The 19557-nt window shown below is 45.5% G+C and overlaps 1 long non-coding RNA gene across 3 annotated transcripts in view; it reads right to left on the bottom strand.

Moving 5' to 3' along the window:
* Positions 1–19557, bottom strand: part of LOC133102374 (uncharacterized) — a 79682-nt gene that overhangs the window by 42437 nt on the left and 17688 nt on the right. The window lies entirely within an intron of this gene.

Raw genomic sequence — 19557 nt, 5'->3', positions numbered from 1 at the left:
GTATATGAACCCAATACAGGAGCACCTAAATATATAAAGCAAATATTAACAGACATAAAGGGAGAAATTCACAACAATACAATAATGGTAGGGGACTTTAACACCCCACTGACATCAGTGGACAAATCATCCAGACAGAAAATCAATAAGGCAACATTAGTCTTAAATGACACAATAGAGCAGTTGGACTTAATAGATATCTACAACATTCCATCCAAAAACAGCAGAATACACATTCTTTTCAAGTGCACATGGAACACTCTCCAGGATAGATCACATGCTGGGCTACAAAACAAGTCTCAACAAGAGATTGAGGACAGAAATTATATCAAGCATTTCTTCCAACCACAATATTATAAAACTGGAAATCAATTACAGGAAGAAAAATGAGAAAAGCACAAACATGTGGAGACCAAACAACATGCCACTAAAAAACAAATGGGTCAATAAAGAAATCAAAGAGGAAATCAGAAAATACCTCAAGACAAATGAAAATGGAAACACAACTTTCCAAAATCTATGGGATGCAGCAAAATAAGGTCTAAGACGGAAGATGAAAGTGACACAGACCTTCCTCAAGAAACACGAAAATCTCAAGTAAACAACCTAAACTTCCATCTAAAGGAATTAGAAACAGAAGAATAAACAAAGCCCAAAGTCAGCAAAAGAAAGGAGATAATAAAGATCAGAGAGGAAATAAATAGAGACCAAAAAACAATAGAAAGGATCAATGAAACAAGAGATTTTTTTTTAAAAGATAAAACAAAATTGACAAACATTTAGCCAGACTCATCAAGAAGAAAAGAGAGAGGACCCAAATAAACAAAAACGAGAAATGAAAGAGGAGAAATTAAAACCAACGCCACAGAGATAGAAAAAAACATTAGAGAATACTATGAACAGTTATATACCAACAAACTGGACAACCTAGAAGAAATGAACAAATTTCTGGAAACATACAACCTTCAAAACCTGATTCAGGAAGAAATACACAATCTGAATAGATGGATCACTAGTAGTGAAATTGAACTTGTAATTTAAAAACTCCTAGCAAACAAAAGTCCAGGACTGAACAGCTTCATGGGGGAATTCTACCAAACATATAAATAGCTAATACCTATCCTTCTCAAACTATTCCAAAAACTTGAAGAGATGAAACATTCCCAAATTCATCTACAGTGCCACCATTACCCTGATCCCAAGCCAGACAAAGATACTACAAAAAAAATTACAGGCCAGTATCACTGATGAATACAGATGCAAAAATCCTCAACAAAATATATGCAAGTTGAATTTAACAATGTATAAAAAGGATCATACACCATGATCAAGTGGGATTTATTCCAGGGATGCAAAGATGGTTCAATATTCACAAATCAATCAATGTGATACACCACATTAACAAAAGGAAGGCTAAAAATCACATGATCATCTCAATAGATGCAGGAAAAGCATTTGACAAAATTCAACATCCATTCATGATAAACTCTCATCAAAGTTGGTATAGAGGGAGCATATCTCAACATAAAAAAGGCCACTTATGGTAAACCCACAGCTAATATCATACTCAAAGGTGAAAAGCTGAAAGCTTTTCCTCTAAAATCAGAAACAAGACAAGGATGCCTACCTTTGCAACATATTTAACACAGTATTGGAAGTCCTAGCCACAGCAATCAGACAAAAAAAATAAATAAAATACAACATAATTGGAAGGGAAGAAGTAAAACTGTCACTATTTGCAGATGACATGATACTATATATAGAAAACCCTAAAGTCTCCACCAAAAAAACTATTAGAATTAATAAATGAATTCAGTAAAGCTGCAAGATACAGAAATCTGCTACTTTTCTATACACCAACAATGAACTATCAGAAAGATGCATTAAGGAAACAGTCCATTTACAATCACATCAAAAACAATAAAATACCTAGGTATTTTAACCAAGGAGGTGAAAGACCGATACTCTGAAAACTATAAAACAATGATGAAAGAATTTGAAAATGATACAAAGAAACGGAAATATATCCCATGTTCTTGGATTGGAAGAATTAATATTGTTAAACTGTCCATACTACCCAAAACAATCTACAGATTTAATGTGATCTCTATCAAAATACCAATGACTTTTTTCACGGAACTAGAACAAATAATTCTAAAATTTGTATGAAACCACAAAAGACCCAGAATTGCCAAAGAAAACTTGAGAAAGAAGAACAAAGCTGGAGGTATCACCCTTCCTGACTTCAGACTATACTACAAAGCTATAGTAATCAAAACAGTTTGGTACTGGCACAAAAATAGACATAGATCAATGGAACAGAATAGCAAGCTCAGAAATAAACCCACATATGTATGGCCAATTAATCTACAACAAAAGAGGCATGAATATACAATGAGGAAAAGACAGTCTCTTCAATAAGTTGTGCTGGGAAAACTGGACAGCTGCCTGTAAGAGAATGAGATTAGAATAGTTCCTCACACCATACACAAAGATAAACTCAAAATGGATTAAACCCTAAATGTAAGACCAGAAGCCATAAAACTCCTAGAAGAAAACATAGGCAGAACACTGACATAAAATGTAGCAATATTTTTGGGATCTATCTCTTAAGGCAAAAGAAATAAAAGCAAAAATAAACAAATGGGATTTAATTAAACTTAAAAGCTTTTGCATAGCAAAGGAAGCCACTGACAAAATGAAAAGAAACCTATAGACTTGGAGAAAATATTTGCAAATGATATGACTGATAAGAGGTCAATATCCAACATATATATACAGCTCATACAACTCAACATGCAAGAAACCAAACAACCCAATTTAAAAAAAGGGCAGAAGATCTGAATAGATATTTTTCCAAAGAAGACATACAGATGGCCAACAGGTACATGAAAAGATGGTCAACATCTCTAATCGTTGGGGAAATGCAAATCAAAAGCACAATAAGATATCACCTCACACCTGTCAGAATGGCCATCCTCAAAAAGACAACAAATAACAAATGTTGGCAAGGATGTGGAGAAAAGGGAACCCTCATACACAGTGGTATGGCCACTGTGGAAAACAGTATGGAGTTTCCTCAAAAAACTAAAAATAGAACTACCATATGATTCAGGAATGTCACTGCTGGGTATATATCTGAAGAAAATGAAACACTAATTCGAAAAGATACGTGCACCCCAATGTTCATAGCAGCAGTATTTACAATAGCCAAGACATGGAAGTAACCCAAGTGTCCATCAACAGAGGACTGGATAAAGAAGATGTGCATATAATACACACACACACACACACACACACACATACATGATGGAGTATTAACAATAAAAAAGAATGAAATTCTGCCAATTGCCACAACATGGATGGACCTGGAGAGCATTATGCTCAGTGGAATGTGTCAGACAGAGAAAGACAAATACTGTAGGGTCTCTCTTATACTTGTAATCTAAAAAATAAAACAAAGGAATGTATATAACAAAACAGAAGCAGACTCACAGGTATAGAGAACAAACTAGTGGTTACCAGTGGGGAGAGAAGGGGGAGAGGCAAGCTAGGGGGATGAATTTAGAGACACAAACTACTATGTGTAAAATAGATAAGCAACAAGGATATATTGTACAGCACAGGGAAATATAGCCATTATTTAGTAATAGCTTTAAATAGAGTATAATCTATAACAATATTGAATCACTATGTTAAAATTCTGAAACTAATATAATATTGTAAATCAACTACACCTCAATTTTAAAAAACCATGAAATAACTCTTTAAAATGGACTTACATTCCATAGTGCCAAAAATGCATATATTTTCAGTACAAAATATCAAGGATTTCTCATGTTTAATATGAACCAACATGACAGTGCAATGATTTGCGGGGGAAGCTTCATAGAAGAGAAAACGTGTTTTACTTTCCAGTTTCATACCCTTTGTGGGTGGCTATCACAATAGAAATTATTCAAATCCATCTGCAAATGGCCTATACTTGCCATGAAAATAATCGCATTCCCATTTTCTAAAACAATTCAAGGAAAGGTTGGGGACAAAAAGGACGTGCTAAAAACACCCTGCAGCAATGGCAGGGTGGCAGGTGCAACTGCAGCAGGACCTGCGAGCGAGGCCTGCCCGAAGGGCAACCGCCGGTTTAGGAAATTCTGCCCCTTGTTCAGCTGCAGCCTCTGGGTGGGCTCCCCACTGCCCCTCCCCGCCTCGCCCAGAACTCACCCCACAAGCTGGATGTCAACCGCCCATCAGGCACCGTCTTACGGGGTCAGAGAAACCAGAAAACGGCAGGTACCAGGCGCTGTCCCAGGCCCAGGAGTTTACAGAGCAGATAACAAGTGAAACCATGCCAGCCAGTGGTTGGGCCGGAGAGAAAGAGTGAGGCAGGAAAGGGCTATGGGGGAGCCCGTGCGGGTGAGGGGAACGGAGGATGTAAACTTTTATAAAGAGCAGCCGGGTCGACGGCCTGGTCCCCCTGCCGAGCACCACCCACGTGAGCCTCAGGGAAGCACACCAAGGAGGGCAGGGCCAGCGCAGAGCCCTGAACAGGGCAGGGCGGGGGCCGGGCTGGCCACAGTGGGCCAGGAGGGGAGCACAGGAGAGGTGAGGTCTTCGGGGACGGGTGGGGCCTCCCAAAGACCCCGACTTGTGTTCCGAGGGGGAGGCCCCCTGGGGCTTCCCAGTAAGAAGGCTGTCTGGTCACTGTGTTAAGAACAGATAAAGGGGCAAGATTTGGGGTGGGAGGAGAGTGGCGGCGTGTCTGCATTTCATACGGAAAAGCCAAATCTGCCTCTGCGAAATGTAGGGGTCCTGCAGAACCAGGGGATTTCAAGGCTCTGTTGCACCTGAATTCTCGAACGTCAGGCTGTTCCCTGTTTCCTCGCCTCTGGGGCCCACCCAGCCCAGCTCAAACAGAGCTGCGAGTTTCGAACGCACTGCATTTTAATGCTGGGAGGTCAGAGCAGGGCTGTGATCCCAGGGCAGTGCAGCCAGACCTCGGTCGCCAGCCTTCCCCTCACCGTCCTAGACTGTCACTCTCACCATCATCAGTCCAGCACCACAGGCTGACTTGAGGCCGCGTACACAGTAAGTGCTTGCTGCTGCCACTTCTGCGATGGCAGCATGCTGGGATCCATGGGTCCGCCTCTGTCCACACCCGCACCTGCACCCCGAGGCCCCTGGTCTGTCTCCGGGCTGGTCCGCTCACCGCGGGGCAGCCGTGTAGCCCGATGACCGGACTTTACTGTGGAAAACCAGCGGGTGGTCCTTTACGACGCTCCGAGCAGCTGCATAAAAACGCGTTTAAAGAAGGAGCAAATCTTTAACACCGCCATTTCATTATGGACAAGAACACAGTTCCTTAAAAACAGCCAATTTCACACAAGTGGAATGAGTTTACAACCTATGGATTGGAGAGGTTTCATACCTGATGCCAAACCAACAATACCAGCAAAAAGGGTAAACCAAGGCCATTAAAAGCACAAAAAACTGACAAAAACGTGTTTCTCCTTCCTTAAATGATACTGGATTGCAGCGTGTTTAATACTGTGTATTTCAAATACTCAAGGACTAAAACGTCAGCCCCTCCTCACAGTGCTGGCCAGAGGGGCGTCACCTGGAAGAGGCGGCCCACGTGGGGATGCAACAGGCCACAGGGAACCCGGCCTGCGGAGTTCTGTCCACGGGACCCTAGAAACCAGCAGCGTGGAGCGAGTCACTCTGTGGACCAGTGACAGGTACAAACAGGGAGGCAATTCTCTTAAACCAACTCAAATTTCTCTTTCATGCTTTTGTTTATCACGATAGAATGACAAGAAAGACAAGCCACTAAGACATAATTGTATCAGTGCATTTTAATGGCAAGGAAACTTCTTACCCTGTTTCTAACATACTGTAAGTTTCCCACAGCCCTGCTGATTGATCAGAACTCCGGTACCTCATGAACTCACCACAGATACTGACAAATCTCAAAGATGATTTCAGACAAAATAAAATTCTGCCAGAATTATTTCTACGTACATTTAATACTTGGTATTCAATATGAATATTCTGTACAATATTATAAAATAGCTTTAGAAAATGGATAATTACATAATGTTGAGTAATTCTAAAAATAGTTCTCTTTTTCTTAAAAAACAAAGAAATTCAGTTCTGTTTCAAACCTGATAAACAGAGACACATTCCCATCAAAAATCCAGTGAACCCACTGGGTGCGGAGGCACCTAGTAGGGAGCTGGAACCCCAGAGGCCCTTGGGAGGGACTGGAAATAAAGATGCACCCAGAGGGGACCAGGAAACCTCTGTCCAGCTCAGCATCAGGTGAGGGGGATAAACCTCTTCCGAGAAAAATAAGGCCAACAGGAAAATAATTTCAGGATAAGACAATAAAGTTAGAGACACATTAGTGTACTTGATTATGAGAAAGTCTTAAAACTATTAGAATAAAGTTCATAAATATATAACTGCATATTATTTTAACAAATGCTTTAAGCATTAAAATATATGATGTTCTTCATCACATATAATTTTTTCATTATTTCTATTAAGATTTTGTAGGTAGAGGGATGCAAATTTTGAGATTATAGCATGACATAAATCAGTAATCTTCTTTAATTTTTCATATGAATATTTTCTAAACAACACATAAAACTGTCATAAAAAGTCAATGCTTTAAAATTTCACCACTCCCTGGATAGAGAAATTATAATCTCTGTAATAAATCTTACTGTTTACACAATTGTTCTTAGTATGGTTTTGTTCTAAAATCTAAGTATCATTTAGTTGTGAATCATAGTACAGCCAAGTACAGTCATCTGGAATAAGATGATACATACTAGTAGGGAATTCCTTGATGGTCCAGTGGTGAGGACTCGGCACTTTCACTGCCGGGACCCAGGTTCAATCCCTGGTTAATGAACTAAGATCCCACAAGTCTCACCACGCAGCCAAAAAACAAAAAACCCAGACAAAACTATAATTCAAAAAGATACATGCACCCCTATGTTCACAGCAACACTATTCACAATAGCCAAGACATGGAAGTAACCTAAATGTCCATCGACAGGTGAATGGATGAAGAAGGTGTGGTATATATACACAACGGAATACTACCCAGCCATAAAAAAAGAATGAAATGATGCCATCTGCAGCAACATGGATGCAACTAGAGATTATCATACTAAGTGAAATAAGTCAGACAGAGAAAGACAAATACCATACGATATCACTTATATTTGGAATCTAAAAAAATGACACAAATGAACTTATATACAAAACAGAAATAGACTCACAGACATAGAGAACAGACTTGTGGTCGCCAAGGGGGAGGGGGGAGAGGGATGGAGTTGGAGTTTGGGGTTGGTAGATAAAAACTATTACATTTAGAATGGATAAACAACAAGGTCCTACTGTATACCACAGGTAACTACATCCAATCTCCTGGGATAAACCATAATGGAAAAGAATATTAAAAAAAGAATGTATATATGTGCATAACTAAGTCACTCTGCTGTACAGCAGAGATAGGCACAACATTGTAAATCAATTAGACTTCAATAAAAAAATAAGTAAATAAATAATAAAATAAAATAAAAATTCTTAAATTCCATTTTAAGGAGTGATCTAAGTAAAGCATATCAAAGAACAAAAGCTAAAGAAACAAATGAATTCCGTAAAAAAAAAAAAAAAAAAAAGAAAGCAAATCACGTGTCTCATTTCATAACAGCTTTCCATATACAGGTACGCTATCAGATTACACTTGGGAACAAGGTCATCAGCGTGGCTGACAAAACAAGCTAACCTTCTTAGGCGTTAGAGACAGACAGCATCACATTTAACAGAGTTCACCCTGCAAGTAATTTCCTCGGAGTGAAAACATGTTTAGAATTTTGGAATATTGTCTGAACAACCTAGTATTATTCTAACTATTAGCAATTTTACTTAATATTTGTTAGTCACAAGTTTTCCCAAAGAATTTTAAAAGAAATCTATACATAACATAAAATTATTTTTGGTATTATATAAGAAAATGATTCAAAAAGACTTTTTATGTTGCCCAACAATATGAAGTTGCTTAATGCCGATGAACTGTACACTTAAATATGGTTAAAATGCTAAATTTTATGCTATTTGTATTTTACCACAATAAAAAATACACACAAGAAACAAGCAAAGAGCTGCACACTACCATATATAAAGTAGACATACAACAACAATTTACTGTATAGCACAGGAAACTATATTCAACATCTTGTAATAAACTATAATGGAAAAGAATTTTTAAAAAAAGAATATAGATGTATACATACATATATATAACCGAATCACTTTGCTGTACAACTGAAACTAACACAATATTGTAAAAAGCAACTATACTTCAATTTTGGAGGTGGTGGTGCTGTGATGAATTGGGAGATTGGGATTGACATATATACACTAATATGTATAAAATAGATAACTAATAAGAACCTGCTGTATAAAAAAATAAAATAAAATGAAAAAAACTATACTTCAATTTTAAAAAATGAAAAAAAGAAACAGGAAATAAACGAACAGAAAATGTTTTTTAAAAGAATATGAAAAACAGACTTTTAACCATATCAATAAAGTATAAGATCATATTACATACCTAGTAAAGACTTTCTAACGACCACATAGGAATTTAAAATTCTCTCCGGGAGCTGCTATTTAGAGTGGAGTGACTCCCATTTCCTTTGCGATACCTGCATTAGGTGTTCAGACTGACCCTCCCACAGAAGAAAAATAAAATTGTACATAAAGATTTTTTAATCTTCTTAAAAAGGAGCAATGATGATAAGGGAGCGTGAGCTGAAGTGCAGGCGTGGACGGGGCACTGAGCGGCCCCCCCAGGACACCCCTCCAGGGCACCTCCACTCTCACACTCACCCCTGCAGGAGACCAGGCTCCAGCCCCGGGGGAGCTCGGCTCAACCCACCTCTCTCAGGCTTCCACGTCCTTGAACCCATCAGACCCGCACTAGGGCCTCTGTCAAGTCCTGGGGGGAGAGCCCGCACGGCCGGCCGGCATGGCCCGTGACAACACGTCCACCCCTGCCCCGGACTGTAGGCTCCAAGGGTCGGCGGGGACTCTGTCCGTCCCGCTGCTTCAAGAGTATCCTGAGCTCTAGCACGGTGCCCAGCACGTGGAACAGCCCTCGACAACCTGCTGAGTAAATGGGCCTGTGCGCCATGTGATGTGATATTCCACACATGACGCGATGTGACATAATGTGACGTGATATTTGATGGGTGTGGCGTGGTGGGACACGGCATGACAACGCACCTCGAGACGTGACGTGATGAGAGCCTTCGCTGAGACTATGGCTGAGAGACAAAAACGGGGAAACGTGTGAGGTGCACAGTAAAGAAGACAAATTTGTAGGACCTACTGATCAGCCAGATGCAGGTGATAAGGAAGGAAAGGGGGGCAGGGACGACTGTCCTAGCTTTCCCGTGAGACGGAACACAGGCCGTCACTGAGCCAGGAGAGGGGTAGACAGGGAGGCTCAGGGGAGAAGGGGGCATGGGGACACCAGTGACAGGAACTGAGACGCGGCTGAGGGCGAACACACAGCTCCGGCTGCAGCTCAGGAAGGATGTCTGTCCTGAAGGCGAGGATCTGGGGCTGCTGGCATGGCCCACGCGGCAGCAAGACCTGCCCGAGGAGAAGCCTGGGAGGGGAGGGGGGAGGGCCCGTGTCTGGAGCTGCGGGGACCAGAAGTGGGCACCAGAGAGGCTGGGAGAGACAGAGACAGAGAGAGACAGAGAGAGAGAGAGAGAGAGAGAGATGAGAGACTCGGGGGAGGGAGGGAGTGATCTGGCGCTTCACTCGTCTTTAACCAGGTCGATATGAGACTTAACAAGACTGATTACTGATGGCGACTTTGGTTTGGTTACTGAAGGGAATAAAAGAAAACATTATCAATGATTCTTAAATGGAAGTAAGTGGAATATAATGAAATCTACCATCTTAAGATAGAAGTTAATTGTAAAATTATTTCTTGCATAAAAAGCAACATGTAGATTTGTTTGGATGCTGCTCAGAATAAAACAATGAGAAAACATTTTTGAGACAGGAATAATTTAGCATGGCCTGGCTAATACAAGACACCAAAGAATCCCTGTTGGTGTTGATATGCTGGCACCGTAGCTGGGTAAGGAAACGTCAGTGTGCTTTAGAAATGTACATGCAGGGACTTCCCCGGTGGCACAGTGGTTAAGAATCCGCCTGCCAATCCAGGGGACACGGGTTTGAGCCCTGGTCCGGGAAGATCCCACATGCCGCGGAGCAACTAAGCCTGTGCGCCACAACTACTGAGCCTGTGTTCTAGAGTCCATGAGCCACAACTACTGAGCCCACGTGCCGCAACTAATGAAGCCCATGCATCTAGAGCCCGTGCTCCACAACAAGAGAAGCCACCGCCATGAGGAGCCCGTGCACCGCAACAAAGAGTAGCCCCTGCTCGCCACAACTAGAGAAAGCCCGCGCGCAGCAGTGGAGACCCAATGCAGCCAAAAATAAATAAGTAATCAAATAATTTTAAAAATTAAAAAAAAAAAAAAGAAATGCACATGCAGGATGCAGAAGTAAAGTAGCATCATGTCTGAGATTTGCTTTAAAATGTGAAACTCTTCAGCAAAGGGAAACAAGAACAAACTTTTCTCAGGATAAGTCTACTATGTGCCGGCCACCAAACAACCACCACCAGTATTTTTCATGTTTTGAATTCCTATGAATTATACCCAACTCAGGAGAAGAAAAGTCGGCACATTCCCCACCACAAACACCGTGTGAAAACACGCGAGAGGCACAGAAAGGAAGGAGTGAAGGAAGAAGAAAACGCTGAATTTGCACTTTGACGAACATGAATTCACAAAACGACAGAGCAAAGCTAAACAAAGGTAACTCAGACAAGGAACCCCTCTGCATTTAGTATTTCAGACTACATTATACTAACCAGATTGTTTCTGAGTAGTCGGCTTAGTACTTTTTTCCTTAAGTCCGAAATACAGCGGAGGAGTCGATAAGACACAGGAGCTAAAATAAAAACACAAAACTGGTCTATGAGAGCAAACTTATATGACGGAGCTATTTCAAGGAGACATGCATCTTAAAGGCAGTTTCGGACGATTAATTCATGCAGATACGGATGTGCAGCATTTGGAAGTGAGGAAAACCATCAAGCTTATTCTTATCCTGATAAAAAATGAATTTATATTTTTAATAAAAGTGCTGTTGTAAAGTCTACCTTCTATCCTGAAATAAAATAATGTTTCACATGAAAATAAACCACAAGCCATTTAGTTTTAAACAAGACAGGAGCCATGGTGTGAGCAATAATTTCTTTATTGCTGGTATAGCTGGGAGTTTACTAAACTTTACTTCTATTTCTTAAGATAAAAAGGAATCTAAATTCTCCTGAGTGATAAACCCACACGTACACATCCTTCCTGAAAGGCTGTACCTGGGCAGCACTGACGGATCCCTTCCCAGGCCGGGGCGCTGCTGAGACCTCACCGGGGCGGCGGGGTCGACCTCCACCAGGGCGATCTTATTTTCGAACATGGATGTGAGCAAGCAGAAGGCCCGCACGGACCGGTTGCGAGAGAATTAATTATGAACTCGAACTGTGGACACAGCTTTAGTTGTGCTGATAGTTACACTGCTTGCAGAGCCCCGTGTGATCCCCTGCACTCACGCCCACAATCTCAGTAAGCAGCCACTACAGCGCCATTGGAAGGAAAGAAGGATAACCCACAGTACAGACGGGTGCACCGTGCAGTCTACGCGTGGTGAATGGTCTACGACTGACCTCACGGCCACTGGTTTTACCCATCACGGCACACGATCCAGCAACTTGAATGCTGAGGCTCCTGAAATCTTAATCTCCAGCAAAGAGGAACAAACAAGCAGTATGTCAGGGGTGCTCCCTGCCGTCTCCCTGAGTGCCTGCTGCACACAGGCTGGGCCGGGGGCTGGGACCTGAGGACACCAGGACGTTAGGAGGGAGCAGACAGGCCCTGCCACTGGGGCACGCAGCTCAAGGCCCGGCCCGTGGAGAGCTGACCCGGCCCAAGCCCGCAGACTGAACACGTAACATGGCTGTGAAAGTGCTGGGAAGGGCAGCGTCCCTGTGAGAACACAGAGCCGGGTCTAGGGGACATCCAGTTGGATCTTAAAGGACAGACCAGCGGGATGGGGGGGCAGGCGTGGGCACTGAGGCCAGTGGAGGCTTGGAGGGTTCAGGGACCGTCACGTGAGCGGACAGATGACAAGGGAGGGGTGACGTCCCACGAGGAGGTGAGCTGTGGCCTGGGCCCCACCCCAGGGCGGCCGGGATCCCTCAGAGCGCAGGGCACAGGCAGCCGGCTCAGAAGTGGCCTCGGCTGTAGGGCCCACGGGGGGCAGGGGGGGCGGGCAGGAGTCGGTCATCCCCGCAGCTCAGCGGACACCAGGAGGGGCGAGGAGACGTCGCTCGGCCTGACAGGTGTGAAGGTGACCAGGCGCCACACCAAGGCTGCGGCGAGAACACGGGCAGAGCCGACTTCAGGGTCCCTGACGCGGCCTGGCCGAGCCCCAGGAGCGCGGCCGGGGGAGGCTGGCGGGGGGGGGGTGAGATGCACACGGGACACAGGACAAGGAGGGAGGGCGCCGGGCTGCCAGCGGGACTGGGGACGCCAGGAGAGGCCCGGGTGGCGCGGCAGTGACCCGCCAGCCTGGTGAGAGCAGCTGGCGCTGGGGGTCAGCGCATCTTGTCCTAACCTCTGACCTCCACACGCGGCAGACAAAGCAAACTTCTAAAGTTACACGAAATTCACACCGAAGATTCTCTGAACATAGGTCTTACCCTTGCCACGTAAAATGGCCTCCAATTCAGAGTGTGCCAAGTTAGATATGAATAAACCCGCTGAGATTCCAGTCAACAAGCAGCTGGCATTCTCAGAAGAAAGACTAATTTTAAAAGAAAAAGAGAAGAAAGTGTCCTGATCTTCTTCCTCAGCTCCAGGGCACCGAGAATTGTGCTGGATCCACGTGAGAGAACAGGTGACGCACAACCTGGGGGACCTGAGGGTCCCTCTGCCTGTGTCCCAGGAGGCCAGTCCGATCACTTATAACCTCTCAGCACATCCCAGGGGCCTGGTTTCCTAGACACCCACTGTCCAGGGAAGACAGGGAGCTCAAAGGGCCACAAGCTGTGCCCAACTCAACTCTGGATGGAGGTTCTTCTCCCCTCTGACGTCACAGGAGGTCAGCACATCGGCCCCCGCGAGACCCCGCACAGGTGGGTTTCCCCGCCTGCGTGACAGCTGCACAGAAGACCCTGCCGGGCGGTGCTGACAGGCTGGAAACTGACCGACAGCAGCGTGCACGCCAAGGCAAACACAGATCTGCCATTTCTTCTTTGTTTTTCCGTTTACAAACTAGACGCAGGCTGTAATCTGATTGATCAGCCGCCTCTGGTTTCACCAGACCTGGACTCAGAACGGCCTCCACAGGCACCTCTGTCCCACGTGCACCTTGGGCATGAAGCCAAACAGCAGCCTCAGCCACCCCCCAGGCTGCTCTCGGGTCCTCAGCCTCCAACACCAGCCCCAGGGAGACCAGGCGGGTCTGAGCAGAAGTGCGATCACTGATCCCTGAGGAACGGTGGGGGCCCGAGGCCTCAGACCCGCTAGTCAGCTCAAGTTCAGGCCAGGATCACTGCTCCCTGAGGAACGGTGGGGACCCGAGGCCTCAGACCCGCTAGTCAGCTCAAGTTCGGGCCAGGCGCTGTTCCGGACCAGGCAGGGGCACCTGTGCAGAGACATGACTGCCTGCTGCGCAAGCACAGCAGGGCTGCAGCCGCACCAGCAGCCTCCTCAGGTCTCCCACCCCAGCAGGACCAGAGGCTGCTCTTTAGTCATCTCCAGAGCTCTCCAAACTCTGTGTGGAGCCAAGGGGAATGAAGTCACGACATTACCCTTTGCCCTATTGCAGAAGTCAAGATCTGCCTAGATGTGGGTGAAGAAAATTAATCTCGTTTTTTTAATTAAATAGACTTAAAAATAACTGGCCAAGATTATCAACCTTAAGACATAAAATATGCAGTCCTAAGAACACTTACACTTACGGTTATGTCAAACAGACAAAGATAATTTGGTTTATTTTAATCATTCTAGAAAAAAATGAACCTAATTTAGGAAGGAGGCTTTCTCCATATGGCCATGGCAGAGTCCATGGTACTTACAATCCACAGTCACAGGGCACCAGGCTCAGGACAGGAAGTGTCACTTCAATCTCTTCTCCTGTGTCCGGTGCCTTTGTGGAGGGAGGCTGACTGTCTTCTAGGGACAGAATTACAGACAATCTGAGATGCGACATTAAAATGATTAGTCAAGGTCAAGGCTAACAGCTGACCCAGTGGGATGTTGTAGGAAATGCATGTTGCTGGAATAACTCAGATCATGAATCAAGAAAAATCCTTAGGTTTATACATTATAAAGCACAAGGTTAGAAATAAACATTAGACCCTATATCATGAGGCCTGTAGGGAGAGAGATGGAGTCTCAAGGATAGATGCACAGAAAGGGGGTGAGGAGGAAATGGTCTACTTAGAGATAACTGTGAATTCCTAAAGTGGGCTTATTACTTCATGATAAATGAGTATTTACACAAGAAATAATGAAAGCCAAGGCAAACACATTAGGAAAAAATAGATCTAATGGATAAAGGCAATTTCTGACCTACTTTAAAAAGAAGTAGCTTACAGCCATTTACATATATATACATATATATATATATACACACACACATATATCACAAACTAAAAGAACACCAATCACGATAAATTTGAAGGCGAGCAGAGCAGAGACACATCTGCTGTAACAAGAAAATGAATGGACGCAAGTGCCTAGGAAAGAGAATCCATAGCTGGATTAAACAGTAAAATCAATAGTTTCCCCAGCTCCTCCTGGGGCAGAGCGGCAGATACTAGGGCACATGGCGACGGGGACAGGTGTGGGGAGGGAGGGGTGACGAGTGGGGAATGGGGGCCGGGCCGGCCGAGTGGGCTCAGCTGAAAAGCCATGGACCCCTGGGCACCTCCTGCTGTGACACCACCAACGGGCTGGAGAGCCGCTGCCCTGGGGGGACAGGCACCCTCTGTTCACTAAGACAAGCCTCCGCCCGCCCCACCCCATCTGCTCCCACAAGACCTGCCTAGTCCTGGGACCCTGGCTTCTCCTCCCTCTCCCTCCACCCCCTGCGTGGGGAGGGGGGTCGCTGTGGGCCTGAGCCCCGTGGGCGGGTCTGCAGGGCATCACCTGGCCAGCTGCATGGCTTGGACTGGGCCCTCCTGGTGCAGAAACTCTCTTTTTCCTCAGGTCAACTTGTGTCACACAGCGATAATGGTGTCCTTCCACCAAACTGAAGATCCGAAGCTGGAAAAGTAAAACACGTCTAGACACGCAAGAACACGTGCAGACACAGGACTCTCACCAGATGGTCCGACGCAAAGCGGGACGCCAAGGAGAAGAGCGAGCCGGGAGCCGACAGGATGAGAGGCGCCCTGACGGCTCTCCTCTGGCCTCAGTCCTTCCCTCCCGCACCCCCCCACCCGGGGGCGTCCTCCCAACGGCACGTCGGGGGGCAGGGCCGACCTGAGGTGCAGACACAACCCAGCGGTCACTCGTCTTCTGCAAAACACTGGACCGAGCACGGTGTGCTCCTGTCCCTAGCGCCGCATGCCTGGTCTCTCCAAACACAGCTCGCGGACACAGCCCACACGTCCCAGGGCCCGGCACAGAGCTCCTAAAACCCTTGGAATCTCCTGAGGAGAGCGACCAGGGTGTCGCTTGTTATGCTAATGAGGTGACTTCTGGAAAGCCTTCAGGTCACCTAAGGATGGGGACTGGTTGCCAGGGGGACCACCCCTGACCTCTGGGGAGGGGTGCAGGGGCTGGAGACGGACTTCAATCACCCACCGCCAAGGATCGAATCAATCCCGCCTAAGCAATGAGCCTCCATAAAAATCCCAGAAGTACAGGTTCAGGGAGATCCAGGTGGGTGACAACATCCTCCCTGGGGTGCGATGCCCCCCACGTCCATGGGAACAGAAGCTCCTGTGCTGAGGACCCCCCCAAACATTGCCCTGGATAGCTCTTCCTCTGGCTGCTCGCCTGTATTAATCAAGCAGAGGAAGGGGTCGTGGGAACCTCTGATTTGCAGCCGAGTCAGGCGAAGTTGTGGGTGACCTGGGGACCTGCTACCTGCGACTGGCATCTGAAGTGAGGGGCAGTCTCGTGGGACTGAGCCCTTAACCACCTCCAGGTAGACAGTGTCAGAAGCGGGTTAACTGTGGGACCCCCGCTGGTGTCGTGCTGACCGGCTTCCTGGGGGACCGCCCCGTCTGGGGACAGAAGCATCAGAAGAGTGCGGTGTGAAAGCCAAGGAGACGCACAGGAGGAAGACCTGGGTTACCGCCTCACGCGAGGTCCTTCCCAAATTATATCAGCAGCCACTGTTTGTAAAAGAGAACAGGGTCCGTGCTCTGTGAAGTACACCTCAATTGCTCACCTAAAATCTGGTCAATGGAATATTTATAAATGGAATAATTCCCACCATATCAATAAACAAAGGATGTCACAGTCACCAAAGATTGCAGCCCTGCAACATGAGCCAAGGAAACTCAGGGCTGAAAAGAAAGCTGCTGTCTAGCAGCCATCAGACTGCAGCCACTCCCTGCAGCGAGCCCTGAAGCAACTCAGGACGTGAAAATACGGGCCCCAGGTAGCTGAGGTGCACGTCAAAGGAATGACTTCAGTGAGGCCAGACTCTTGCATCTTCCCATACATAGAAAAGCACTGAATTCCTTAACTTGAGATGCCTGGATTTCTTTATTTAACAATAATCCTTTGATGTTCCGACTGCCTGCCCTTTGTTGCCAAACCCCTACACACCCTGGCCCTCAGCCCCCAGCCCCTCGCCTCCTCGGAGCACTTCTCAGAGTTATCTGAAGCGCCATGTCCCAGGCCGCAGTCCTCATTTTGCCCCAAATAAAACTTAACTCACAGCTCTCACGTTGTGCATATTTTTTTAAGTCAACAAAACTAAGTTTTTAAAAGTATCAAATATCTTCAAATTTCTCAAAATATATAAAGCTGACACTAATGGTTGTATGAGATTTTACAGAGGACCGAGCTTCTCTGCAGGTGAGGCCCCGCGGGTATGAAAACCCCACCAGGCGCTGGAGGTACGGCCTCAGCAAAGGATACAAAGCAATAGTGAAACAGAGACCTTTCTGCACATGTTCACTTAGTCATAACAATGTCTGAAAACTGGACTTAGCCTGTGGCTCTCCCCTGGCCATCCGCACAGCCGGTGACCAGCTGCAGCCTTCGCTGGTCCACAAGGAGACTCGGGAGGGGAGAGGCTATTGGAGGGGGCAAGCGAGTTCTTAGCTTTAAAGGCGCCTGACAGAGTTTAAACTGGGAGCCAGCACTTTTACCGACAGTATTTCTTTTAGTCACGTATGAACTATTCCAAAGTAAGTTCTTCACCAGGAAGTAGAAACTGTAAGTGAACACAAATTTTGGAAAGTGCGTGAGTGTGGGAAGACAATGGTCGGGACGGCCCGGGGGAAGCCTGGGGGGTCATCCCAGCCCCCTCTATGAGTCACTAACTCCCAGAGTGAGAATAGCACCGAAAAACATTAAACACGCAACAACGATTCTTAAGTAAGAAACAGTAAGACTACGGAATTAGTGGTGAAAACAGCAATTAAATGAATGTCTTCTTTTTAAATCGGTGCCAAGGATGTCATTTCATTTAAAACTTACTGTGAATCCAGAGTGTCAAGGATTTAGAAGGAGAGTTAGGGTACATGAATATTGAAAACACTGCACGTCCTAAATAAACTTTATAGATGACATCAAAATCAAGTTTATAATTGTTTTCTTAACAGTCAAATAAAGTCCCCATAGTTAATTTCAGGAAAATAATTCCAACATAATTCCAAGAAGGATGCTCTATCCCTGAGACTGATAAATGGATTCAGACCCCCTTGACTGTCACAGCTCTGGCTTACAGGTTAACATGTATGTATTAGGTTACACATAGCCCACGGACAGAAAACAGGTAAAAGTTTTAAGTTACCTGTTAACACTGATGAGTTGTGTATTAATGATCCCATACGATGGTCCCAAACCTTTGGACAGACACACGTTTCTTTAGAAGAGGTAAAAATTTTGCCATTATTGCTATAGTTTGAACTAATACTTCTACCAGATAACAAATTAATTTATGTGAATGGTTATCTAAAGGACAAAATAATAAGCATATAAATAATAAAACTACAGAAATACAATTAAAGATATCAGAATCATACATACAGGAAATAAACATTTCCAGAAATAACAACCTATAGGTTTGGAAGACCCAGACAAGAGAAGGTTGGAGACATTTCCAGCACTTCATCAACATTGCCGAGAAGAGGGGACAAGATCACTGTCACCTATATCCTGACTAGAAAGGACCAGTTACTAAGCGACAGGCGCACCCTCCTGTTTTCCAAACATCAGCTCTAATTCTCACACCCCTTGAGGAGGCCATCATTTCCATTTTCCAGATAAGAGAGGTCAGGCGGAGCACGGTTAATCTGTCAGCAGCAGTTGGTAAGTGGTGGAGCTGGGGTTCTGGCCCCAGCAGCCTGCTCCAGAGCTTTTTCAAGTGCGAAATTTCAAGGTGGCAACAGATGCATTTTTACAGTCTCTCTCCTCTCTCTCTCTCTCTCTCTGCAGATGCCTGTTAATTACCCCCAACTTTTCTTCAACCACAACACAGGACGTCCTCACTTTGTCAGTTAGAAAATACTCACACTGCACTGACTTGCAGGTGGACGGGAACTGCGCTTGCATTTTGAGTTATTTCCTTCTTAAGCCCAATTTAGTTCTGAATGAATCTACTGATACTGGAAAGTGGCCCTGCTGCTGGGCCCCTAGGATATACCGTGGAGGTAAATTAAGGTGCTAGCTCTCCAGGGCCCTGGATTCCAGGAGAAGGAGGGTCCCGTCACTGACTCAGCCTTCCTGGAATGCCAGGTCACCAGAGGGTGCCATGAGCCCCGGCTCCCCACACCCGCCCAGCAAGCAGCCAAAACATCGGGCTGAGTTCAGGACAGTCACCCCTCAGACGTTACACGTGTGGCAGTGACCATGAACCGAAAGCACAACACAAGTCGTTCACACACTACCACAGTCTAATGCCCGTCCCGTACCTTGAAGCTTCTGTCCTCGGACACCGCGATATGACACGTGCCTGCCAAGTGCAAAACTCGGCCGCGGTCACTGGGCCCCGGTGACCCTGCAGCTCGGCTAGGGTAGACCGCCTCTGGGGGAATTGGTGAGGGAAGACCAGGCACTGAGTGTTCTGGTAACTATTATTTTTATTAAGAAGTTCTATGAATCTCACAGAAAATAGTTTCTGTTAAAATAAATTCTACTTTACATAATTCCCTGGTCCAAATTTGAAACTTCCTGTGTATAACGCTGGAAGCTACAG

Source organism: Eubalaena glacialis, chromosome 12, assembly GCF_028564815.1.
Source record: "Eubalaena glacialis isolate mEubGla1 chromosome 12, mEubGla1.1.hap2.+ XY, whole genome shotgun sequence".
NCBI classification, from domain to species: domain Eukaryota; kingdom Metazoa; phylum Chordata; class Mammalia; order Artiodactyla; family Balaenidae; genus Eubalaena; species Eubalaena glacialis.
This window is presented reverse-complemented; position numbering and strand designations above follow the sequence as displayed.